The following is a 12,888-nucleotide window of genomic DNA, read 5'->3' as shown; positions in this document are numbered from 1 at the left end:
AAATGTGTACCAGCAGTTACTGAATTTCAATAGCGGCTGGGTGATTACCTACTGAGACTGCGGTTTATTATGCCACAATATTGCTGTTCAATTTGATAAGGATACAATGACTGCCAGTAAAATGTGGAGTTGATGGGGTCAGCAGGTCCATGTGGGATTTCAAAGGCCTTACACAATTAGTCCCCAAGAAAATGGATCCATTGTTTAGCTGTACAAGACTGTATGACCACATCATGTACCTCGAGCAAGGAAATGAGCTGGTTTGCAGCAAGACAAGTATTGACTTAACAGTGAGACAACTTACAGTGCACCACAAACTGTCAGCACAGAAACCATTCTTGTGGCTTTCCTGATGTAACAGCAGAGAGGGTCATGCTAACAGAGGTGCACCCAGTGTCAATGCTGGACACAGGTATGGCTCACCATCATCTTTTCAGATAAGTCACAGTTCTGTGCACAGCATCACAATGGACATATCCATGTGTGGAGGCTGTGAGAAGAATGAACATTGCCAGATTACTTCATCATGGTCATAAGGGCCCAGCATGTGCCATTATGATTTGGGGTATCATTGGATACTGAAGAGTCACCTCTGGTTCAAATAGCTGTTAGTTTGGACAACAGGTGTTACATTTCTGGTGTGTTAAGCCCGGCAGTTGTTCCCAAACTTGGAGTCTCAGTGCTGCTATCTTTCAACAAGTAAACACAAGAGTGCACATTGCCCTTGTACTGACCTACCTAGAAACAGAGGTTGTTCGACTGTTGTCCTAACCAGCACATTCTCCAGACCCATAACCAATATGAAAACATTTTCTTATGGTTGCAAGGCCAGTGTCTATGCACTTTCATGGAGATATTCATGCTGTTATCTCTCAGCAATAGACAAGACCACATGTCATGACCTCTCTCAATATGGATGGTGTTCAGCTGTTGCCCTGCCCAGCCCATTTTCCAGATCTGTCATTAATTTGATAACATCTGTTCACTTGTTGCCAGGAAACTGGCAGGCTCCACTTGCTAGCCACTACAATTGATGTGCCTTGGCATAGAGTTTAAGCAGCATGGAACATCAGACCCATGTCTGCTCTCCAAGCTCTGTCTGATGCCCAGATGGCTTACAGCCATTGCTACTGCCAGAGATGGTGGCTCAGTGCACTAAATTTTACTCTCAGCACAGATTCAAATTACCTAAAATTTTAATAATGTGTTATTCCTACTATACTGCATATGCATATGAAGAAAATTTATTTGCTATCCCTCCTGGTGTCACAATTTTAATGCATGGCAGTGATGGTTCTTATGCAAAACTCACAGGCTGCTCATTTCCAATCAGATGAACACGAAGTAAACTATAAATGTAACTTGGAAAGAAAAGAAAAACACAGTTACTTGCAATGCAAAGATAAACATGAAGTAAACTAGTTATCCTGTGATTCAACACCATAGTATTTGTGCTCCTGGAAATTAATGATGTGGCTTGTGCAGTAAGTCAGATCTATGTAGAAATATGGACATTTATGCTGCAGTCAGTCCATAGACAGTCTGATAGGAGGAAACTCATTATCCTCACATAGAGGTAGGTTTATATGGTTTAATTGACTAGAACATTAATATTATTCATTGAATCAAACTTTGTATGGAACTGTAGTACTAAGAGAACGAATATATGGAGGTTGAAGATTTTACTACAGCATTTAAATACCCCAACACTTTGAAAATTCAGCATGATTATTCAAGAGGCAATGGTTTTCACCACCGTTAACATGACCGTAGTATTTATTAACCACAACAGCAATTACAAGAAGTACGCAAATCGAGCCCCAAGAGCTTTTACCAACTCAAGAACTCAATTAGTATTGCTTCTGTAGCAAGTTCAGTAAGCCATTTGTATTATGATCTCACTACACAGAAGCTCACATAACACATATTTCTTCTTTGTGATTCTTCTAGACAGGTTGACTTGCAGGAGGTGGTAATTGCATATTGGCTGTCCCATTTTACAAGCGATGTGCTAATAGATCAACACCACTGCAACATCTGTTGGAGGTGACTTTCAAACTTGTAAAATAACCCCAAAAAGTAACAATTTTTAAATGTAATGGACCAGGAACCAAGTGTGTACTTAAGTGTCTGTATCCTTACAACGGTAAATACATGTATGATTTTATCACTTTTCATTTTATTAGATACAAATCATAATATAGGAATGTCATCAATTTATTCTGCCTCCATTCTGCACCTCCAGCTCAACTGGGATGAGTCTATGATGTGGTGTAATAAGATGGCTCGTGCACTGAAAGATGCAGTTCCTCTAGATGTATCACAGTATACTGTCTCGTCTGTACGAATTTTTCGTCAGTGTTCTTTTTGATGTTACCTACAGTCTTTATTTATTAGTCCATACTTCAATCCAATTTTGCTGTTTCACATGCCTTTCTGTGGCCAGCTATGTTACTAACCACTGGAGAACGATATGTTGCACTTGCTTCTGCAGTATACCCATCACTGATCTGACCCAGTTTCTATGGATTAGTATCAAGATGCAGTTATCATATAGTATAGTGATACATATCCCTACATGGGACTGAGGTGTGTCTCTACGTCTTCTGACTGACGAATGATACTCGCAAAAAAAAAAAAAAAAAAAGAAGCATAAAATAACAAAATATGTTAAAATAAATGTGCATTGGTTTTATTTGTATTGTGCATGTGGTGAGCCATATTGAGGGATGTTGTGCATCTTCAGCATGTAATTGCAGGCGAGATGACTTGAGAGGAAATACTTGCCAGATATGGCGTAAGTATTCCACGGATTGTCATCCTGCCCAAGAGATTTGCAGGATTCCCCAAAAATAGTATATTAACAATAGATAAATATTAAAATGAATGCTAGATGACATGATACTGATCTTCTACGTAGAAGGGTTAACTTGTCCATTTAGTATGATTTATCAATGTAGTATAGGAAAATATATCACATGTTAAGTTGCAAATGGATTGGAAAGATTATTCTCAAATGTGGTGTTGAAGAGAGAACATTTTTTGAGATCCAAGTAGTTAATACAGATTTGGTGATGAAATATGGAATATCATTGTGGCGAAGTAAAGTACTGTTATATAGGTGTAATAATAATAAAACATTTGAGGAAACAGTAAGACTGCAATGGTTTGGAGAGACGACAACCAATCTGAAAAACTTCCTTTTTGTGCAGTGATACATTTCCATAAATCATCATTCATTGCAAATAATTTGGCATCTACAGGGCTCAGATGAGGCCTATTTTGCATGTAGTCTCGTAACTGATATATCCTTGTACAATTCTGTTAGCTCATGTTATTAAAAAATCTATAACTGACATCAAGGTATAATTTTACTCATTTCTCATCCCTGAAGGTTCTCCTTAATTAGGAAGTTGTGGAACATTGTGAGTGAACAAATAAATGCAGCAGACTGATATCAGTGATACAGATTTGCTACTTCACTTATTCATGAATGAAAATAAATAAAAGTAAGATATTTTTCTGCTTCAGTTCCTAGGTAAATACTATTGCTTTAACAATGTACATAAACTTAGGTGTGTAAGGGGACTAGCTCTAAATAGAAGAATCATATCCTGATAGTAAATGAATATATGTTGAGGAGAAAAAAATAGTCTTCGTTTCACTATTATGTGAATCATTTTTATAGAAGATATTAAATTTGAAAGGTTCTCACCTGCAGCAAGTGCTTTGGCCACTTTTACAGCTAGGTATTGTGCTAAGACGTGATTAAATGCTACTTTCCATAGCACTACGATACCTTCATAGTTTCTCACATACTAGTTTTTAACAACATAACACCAACCTTTTCTATATTTTACATAAACTTTATCAATTTACAAGCTCTGTGGTTACTTTGTTAGTCATCTTTCATCAGCCAAAATATGGAACAACCAATTTGTGATCACGTTTGGTTTTGCTACCTAAATTCAACTGAAGAAAAGAAGTGAGAGTAAAGTTTAGTGCTCCATGGTGCACATGTTCATTAGAGACACAGCTAAAGCTTGAATTTGGCTGAATCCTTTTTTGGAGAACCATCCTCACATTTGTCTTATTAATTTAGAGAAGTCATTGGAAATATAAATGTGATTGGTTGGATATGGAATTAAACCTAAAAGTCACTGAATACAAGTCTAGCAATTAAATCGAGCTCCTGCAGTATAGGATCTTGCAAGTGTTAGTGCTGATGCAGCCAAAGGAAGCAAGCTTCACATAACAGTCTACTATTAGGTAGTTAATTGCTTAGTTATCTTTGTCTCATGGATAATATTTGTGATGTTTTATATTTAATAAGAATCTGCTGACAAATGTACAAAAATAATACATTTTTTTTGTGAAAATAGGATTACAATCTGACCTTTTACCCAAGCAAGGTGGCACAATGGTTAGCATACTGGATTCGCATTCTGGAAGACAACAGTTCAAACACACATCTGGCCATCCAGATTTAAGTTTTCCATGATTTCCCTAAATCACTCCAGGCAAGTGTCAAGATGGTTCCTTTGAAAGGGCATGGCCAATTTCCTTCACCATCCTTGGTGCTATCTGTAGTAACACTGTTCACGTTTACGTCGCACTTCACTTAGCGTAGACCGGGACTGTGTCCTAGGCATTCCCGATGTTAACTGACTGGGCATGGCCCGTGCTGCCTGATTTTTTTTTTGTTGTTGTTGTTGTTACGCCGGCAGAGGTCACGTCCGAATTCTCGCGTGCCCTCTGGTGGACGGGACTCTACTTGCGGCAACTACCGTCCGTGACGCGCCGTGCCGATGTGCGCCTCCCGCGATCTTTCCTGTGGCTACTGCACTATCCAAGCTTGTGCTCTGCCTCTAATGACCTTGATGGTGACAGGATATTAAACCCAGCCTTACTTCCTTTACCTCTTTTTAAAGCGAGTGTATTAAAGTAAGTGCGAAATATGGTCAAAAGTTTTTAAGTAATGTTGATTGTTCAAACTGCATATGTAGTTGAACTCCACTTCAATAAAGTCATTACTTTAACATTAATAACAATGCATTTATACTGCAATGAGCAATCTTTTTATAAATCCTTGCGCTCTTGATCCATTACTTCACAGCCACTGAGTGAGCTGTCTCAGTAGTAAGGTACAGGACTCACATTCAAGGAGATGGCAGTCCAAATCCCCATCTGGCCATTGAAATTTATGTTTTTCATGATTTCTTTAAACTCCTTAAACTAAATGCTGGGATAGATCCTTTGAAAGGACAGTGCTGATTTCCTTTGATGATCTGAGCATGCACTCTGTTTCTAATGATGTTGTTGATGGGATGTTAAAGTCAAATCATCTTTCCTTTTCACCTTGTGCGGTACATCAAATTGTTCTTCCTAAACATTGCCCTCCATTAGACCAATCTGGTTAAAGTCAGAGAGTGTGAGATGTGTGCGACTTTATGGAGGATGTGGGACTGGAGACAACACCCATTCAGTCATTAGTTGACTTGCTGACAAAAAGGTGTGCATGAGTTTGTATTGAACCCTGCCTCTTAAACATGGCGAAAAATATGAAACAGCAGTCCATCTACCGCATCACCAAATCGGTAGAGGGAGTTGGGAGAAACCTTAATTAACTTCAAATAGATTTAACATATCCCTCAAATCAGGCCTCACCTCTAAGTTATTGACTTTGCATAGCCTGTCAATCATTTTTGTATGACACAGTGACTACAATTTAGTTCTGAAGTATCTTCGCACACAGACCAGTTTGTGTGTCGTGCCAGTAGTCACAGTTGACTGTATCACATTACTCCTTGGTTTTAATGTTGGTTTCTGTCACTGTAAACAGTGGTGGGATCTCTGTACACATTTTGCAGTATCCACAAATTTTTGACAGTAGGCATACCTACTTGACAAAATACTCAATGCACCTCTTATCCTCGCAACCCATTATTCTCCTGAAGTGGGGGAGGGGAGTGGGGATGGATTGAGGAAGAGCAACCCAATTGTTACTCAGTGGGCTAAGAGTTTTCTGAAAACAATTACTTCAATCTGTTTTTTTAAAGTTGAATAACACTTTGAGTGGAATAGACTACTACTAATCTGCATAGAGGAGGCACTGAGCAGTAGATAGACACATTTAAAAATACACTGGTGGAAAATATCACCTTTTGAACAAAGTCCTTCACTCCAATTCACACATGTATGTCTCATACACACATGGCCAATGTTGCCTCCACGCACTGTTGCACCACGGGGGTGAATAACAGTCTTGGCAGCTGAGATAGATAGTGGAGGTACAGAAGAGAGGCGGGGTGGGGACAGATAGGAGGATAGGAATGAGATAAGATGCCATAATGCCTTTTGTAGGAAAGTGCAGGGGTGTGGTGAGGCAGGAAAGTATACTGCTAGGTGAAGAATTCTGGTGAGCAGTAATAAGAAACAATCCTGATGGAGGGACTTCCGCAACTGAGCATTAAACCAGAGGTTGAAAATAGCGCTCCAGTTCTAATGTTCTTTTATTATCACAAGACCGGTTTTGGGCTGTTATACGCCCATCTTTGGGTGTCGTAACTTGGTGCTGTGACCCCCAAGTGCCGTGGTTGACGTGTACCTACCAGTGCTCGTAGCTAGCACACTGCGCCTTGTACACATCAGCCACGGCACACAGGGGTCACAGCACCAAGATACGACACCTGAAGCTGAAGATGGGTGTATAAGAACTCAAAACCAGTCTCATGATAATAAAAGAACTTTACAAATGAAGCGGTATTTTCAACCTCTGGCAGCTATACTAAGGTTGGGATCGGGTGGAGGAGGAGCTGAAACAGAGAGGGGGAAAGGGCTATGTAGGTGATCTAGGGGGACAGAAAATGTGTGAAGCTTGAGCGAGGGCAGGGGAGAACACACAGGCTGGTGGCAGACAGGAACAAACAAATGTTGAGACCAGGAGGGAAGGAGGGGGGGGGGGGGGTAGTTACGCTAATGATGCAGGGAGAGTTCCCCTTGCATAATTAGAAAAAAAAAGCTAGTGTTTTTTGGAAGAATCCAGATGGTATGGGCTGTCAGTCACTGAAGTGAAGCACATTATATTGCACACTATTCTCAGCAATGGGGTGGCCCAACTGCCTGTTGGCCACAGTTTGTCAGTGACCTTTGATGTGTATAGACAAGTTGTTCATGGTCAAACTACATGCTGCTTTCACAGTAGGCCCAGGCTTTGATGGAAATGCCTGTGTCAGGACTGGACTAGATGGTACTGGGAGGATGTATGAAACAGTTCCTGCATCTGGGTCTTTTGTAAGAATGTGAGCCATGGGAGAGAGGATTGGGAGTATGGGCGGAATAGGGATGGCCAAGAATATTGTGTGGGTTGGGTAGGCAGTGGAATATCACTGTGGAAGGGGTTAAGAGAATATTTCTCATTTCAGAGTGTGACAAGGATAGTTGAAATCCTGGCAGATAATCTGAGTCAGCTGCTCCAGTCCTGGTTAGTACTGAGTCAGTGAGTGATTCGAGACACAAGTTATGGGTAATCTGTTCCCAGACAATGAGGGGCAGTCATTTTTGTCTGAGAAGGCCTGAGTGGGACCCTCGGCATATCTGGAGAAAGACTGCTGGTCACTGTCACTGCAATAACTGCAGGCAGTTAGGCTATGTGTAAGAGACTTAGCTGGATGTGGAATGTGTGCTTGTTGTAGAAATGGAAGTATTGTTAGATATGACATGGACAGAGGTACTGATCTGTGAGGTGGAAGTTGACATCAAGGAAGGTGGTTTTTCTGAGGAGGTCCAGGTGAAGCAACCAGGAGGTATAGAAGCTTTGGTGGAGTGTAAGTAAGATGCCCTTATTCTCAGTCCAGATCATGAAGATGTCGTAACTGAATCTGAACCAGGTGAGGGTTTTGGGATTCTTGGTGGGTGGAAAGGATTCCTCTCCATGGCCCATGAATAGGTTGGCATAGGAGGGTAGACACATCTGTGTGGTAGAGGTTGACATCAAGGAAGGTGGTTCATTCAGCTGAGGAGGTCCAGGTGAAGCAATTGGGAGAAGGCTTGGTGGAATGTAAATAAGGTGCCCTTATTCTCAGTCCAGACCATGAAGATGCCATACGTGAACCTGAACCAGATGAGGGTTTTTGGATTCTCGGTGGCTAGGAAGGATACCTTTACATGGCCCATGGATAGGTTGGCATAGGAGAGTGCCATGCGAGTGCCTGTAACCATGCTGAGGATTTGTTTGTAGGTAATGCATGCAAAGGACAAGAAATTGCGGGTGAGGCTTTAGTCGATCATACTGTAAACAGGAAGTGATAAGTAACTTTCCAGATGGTAAAGTGTCAGAAACAGTAGGGAATCTGTCTCCCCCCCCCCCCCCCCCCCCCTCGGGCACATCTTTCCTGATGTTTCAGTTAGCAGCCCACCATCCTGTCCCTGGCAACATCTGTGCACACTCCTACAGGCAACACTACAACAATCCCCCCCCTCCAAATATCTTCCATACCCCTACTACCCCTTCCAGCTGAGATCACTACTCACTAGAGCACTCACAGCCGATAGTGGCCATGTGCTGGCATGTGTAGAGGAGTTTGTAGAATGCTGATTCACTCAGAAACCTAGTTTTAAGTGCACCTATCTGCCACTGTTTGCTTCCTCCACATGGTGATTAGCAATATATCCAGGTCATATTGTTACTCAATTCAATATTTTCTATTGTTTGTGTTTTTTCAGTTGGGCTTATTGTCAATCAGCATCTTTAATTTATTAAAGAAGTTGTTAATATTTTTATCACTACATAATTTATCCATTACCGTGCCTTAGTCAGTTAAGTCTTTTTCATTTCAAAAGTTAAATTTATGTTGTTGTTGTTGTGGTCTTCAGTCCTGAGACTGGTTTGATGCAGCTCTCCATGCTACTCTATCCTGTGCAAGCTTTTTCATCTCCCAGTACCTACTGCAACCTACATCCTTCTGAATCTGCTTAGTGTATTCATCTCTTGGTCTCCCTCTACGATTTTTACCCTCCACGCTGCCCTCCAATACTAAATTGGTGATCCCTTGATGCCTCAGAACATGTCCTACCAACCGATCCCTTCTTCTGGTCAAGTTGTGCCACAAACTTCTCTTCTCCCCAATCCTATTCAATACTTCCTCATTAGTTATGTGATCTACCCATCTAATCTTCAGCATTCTCACTGCTAAAATTTTCAAATTAGGGACAGTTGATAGTAACCCATTTTTCACAGGAGGAACTGTGCTTTGAAGCTGCAGTTAGTATGCCTATATGCATAAAAAAGTTGTCAACAAAATACTTACGGTGGTAGATGTTTCATGTTTTCTCACAGTCAGTAACTTATCCACATTTTTTCACAATAAAATTCAGTTGTCAGATGCAAATATATTTTTATTGTGCCTTACTGGTTTTGACAAATTAATTGCCATCTTCAGAAGCCTACAAAATTAGGGATATTATAAATCTTTACACCTTGGCTGTACATTGATGTGAAGTATAAGAAGTATATTACAGAAACTTACTAAGTATTGGTTCAGGAGATTTCAATATCTTCTTCATAGAAGGGTAGTGCCATGATATGTCCAGAAATGTACACGCCAAGGTATACAAAGAAATGATATACAATGCATTTAAAAAAAAACTTGGCTCGTAGTTCTAATATATAAAAGGAATGGTTTAGTTTTCACATTTTATAATAAATTATATGCAATCAAAATAGTGTGTGTTTTTAATGCAAGTTGATCATTAAGAAATTGTTTGAATTTAGGTGGGAATGTTTATGTATTTCAGATTCTTCTAAAAGGTTCATTTTGCAGCCCTTGTCAACAATATGCAAAATTTCCTCGTTAAGTAAGGATCGAAAAGGATGAATGTGTGTCACTATTTTGAGATGTTTCACAAAAGTTGACTTATATGAGTTCTTGCTATCTTTGTTGAGCAAGGGTTCACAAGTGCAGGTCTTAAGTGCCATCCCTGTCTGTTCTATCATCCGAAACCAACAATCATAGAGAGAGTAGAGGGAGCAGAACTTTGGCATCTAAGAATGCCTGTATAATACATTATATTGATTCAGAGTTCTCATCTCTATGTAAACAAAGAAACTTTCAACATTCAGCTTTACATATGCTCTTTCTCACATGTTTTTTAGATAATATATCCTACCTTAATCAGAACTTTAGTTTTTGCAATTTAGATTGTATTGCTGGTGATAAATGTCATCTTTGTACATATTTTGTCTGTGAAAGTCATTCTGATCTTTTTTTTGTTAAAATAATGGAATATGGTAATTGTCTTCTTCCTTGCTGAGTCTCACTGCTAGAAGCTTGTATTATTCCTGTATCTTGAAATCTGTTGTGAAATAACAATGTTATTTGAATTATCAAACACTGGAAAATCCAGGACGGAATGTAACAATATTATGAAAAGGAAAGTTGCCGCTCACCATATATCGGAGATGCTGAGTCGCAGATAGGCACAACAAAAAGACTGTCACAAATAAGCTTTTGGCCAGCAAGGCCTTCATCAAAAATAGATGACAACACATGTAAAAAGACGGTGTGATGGTGACATGAGAGCTGTGTGGTGCTGGAATGGGAACAGAGAAGGGGTGGATAGGTGAGGACAATGACTAACAAAGGTTGAGGCTAGGAGCTTTCCCCATTTGTATCCATTTTTCCCACATATTTGGGTGTATTTTTGTGAATTTTTTGGATGTAATTCTACATTATTTATGTAATGTTTCACATTTTTTCCAACACCATGGATCCTTGCTCCTACCATTTGCACCAATACAGAAAAGTTTCCTTATCCCTAGCCAGAACCCAATCCCCTCATACTGATCCTGCTTTGTTGCTTGCCTCATGGAAGTTCCCCAAATGGCCTTACCATTAAATTACCCATCTCTAGCTGCCGCCCCTCCTTTCACAATGACCTCCATCTGTTCAGATACTGCCAATCCTTAGACTTCACCAGCATAGTCCTGCAAAACCATATCAAACAAGCCCAAACCTCCTTGCAGTACCTTCTCTCCATCCACAAAATTCTCCTGCTATGCAACCCCAAATTCCTGGAATCCATAACACACACTGTGAAACTCTTGCCCTCCAGGAACTGGAGCAACAAGCACAATGCCACCTCAAAAAACTCTTCACCCTGCTCACTTCCTACTCCCACCTTGGAGTACCACTGTCCACCTCCTCTACAACAGCCTCCAAACCTCCCCCACATCCCACCATAACTGTCAAACACGCCTTGCAGACCTGCTACATTTACTCTACCCTCCAAAACTCGCTCCCACCACCACAAAGAATCCAGAACCTAAACAGACCTGACACACAGTCATGAACCTTTCCTCCAGAAGTCTTAGCCCCACAGAAATATCAGTCCCTTCCAAAGGATTCCTCCTTTTCCCCAATCCCAAATTCAATTGTGGATAACTTGTTAAAGACCTTCTCTCCTTCTCCTGGTCCCTACAATGCAAACACTTTTTTGCCATCAACCTTACCAATCAGATTCAACCAAAGACCCATGTTGAACCCTGCCTGACTCATTTGACTCCTCCATCCAACTGTGATCCACCCCCACTGCCTCCCCAAATCACCTCCTCTTAACTTTCCAGAATTTCTTAATCTCAAATGTTGCCTCATCATCATTCCCTGAATCCTTCAACATGGAAACTAACTTTACATCTGCAGAAAGACCTGCAGTCTACCATCTAAAACCTGATCCTGACTTTATAATCTTACCTGCGGACAAAGGCCCCACCAGTTTTGTTTTGAACTGCAAGGATTACCTGGCAGAAGGACTCCACTAGCTGTCAGATACATCCACCAACAAACCTTACCACAATGACCCCATTCCAGAGATCCAACAGGATCTCCCCTCATTCCTCAAGTCCTCAGGCCCATTCCAGATCACCTCCCCAGAGTCCACCTCTCCGCTCACCCCTACCACTCCCCGCACTCCTACCTTCCACATGCTTCCTAAAGTCCATAAACTCAACCACCCAGGACACCCCATTGTGGCTGGTTACTGTGCCCCCACTAAGAGAATCTCTGCTCTCATAGACCAACACTTTCAACCTATTACCTGGTGCCTACCCTCCTATATAAAAGATACCAACCATTTCCTCCACCATCCCTCCACAGTCCCTGTCCCTTTACCAAATCACAGTTGGTGCCACCTCCCTTTGCACTATCATCCCTAATGTCCATGCCTTACTGCTATTGAACACTACCTTTCCCAATGCTCGATGAATTCTGAACCAACAACCTTCTTCCTAGTCACCATGAGAAACTATATTCTCACCCACAATTACTTCTCCTTTGAAGACATTACCTACAAAAAAATCTGGGGCATGGCTATGGGCACCTGCATGACATCATCCTACACTAACCTATTCATGGGCCTCTAGAGGAATCCTTCCTAAACACCAAGAATCTTAAACACCTGATCTGATTCAGATTCATTTACGACATCTTCGCGATCTGAATCAAGGGTAAATATACCCTATCCACATTCCTTCAAAACCTCAACAGCTTCTCCCCCATTTGCTTCACCTTGTCCTACTCAACGCAACAAGCCACCTTCCTATGTGTTAACCTCCACCTCAAGGATGGCTACATCAGTACCTCTGTTCATATCAGACCTACTAACCACTAGCAATATCTCCACTTTGACAGCTGCCACATGTTCCATGCCAAGAAGTCCCTTCCATACATATACATATATGTATGGTCATCACTTCTGCACTGACGAGTGGTCCCTCTTGAAATATACCGAGGGTCTCACTGAAGCCTTCACAGACCGTAATTATCCTCCCAACCTTGTGCAAAAACAAATCTACAGTGTCTTATCTTTCCAGTCTCCCACCACCTCTCAAAG

Source organism: Schistocerca serialis, chromosome 1 (genome assembly GCF_023864345.2).
Source record: "Schistocerca serialis cubense isolate TAMUIC-IGC-003099 chromosome 1, iqSchSeri2.2, whole genome shotgun sequence".
Taxonomy (NCBI): domain Eukaryota; kingdom Metazoa; phylum Arthropoda; class Insecta; order Orthoptera; family Acrididae; genus Schistocerca; species Schistocerca serialis.
Note: the sequence above shows the minus strand (reverse complement) of the source record.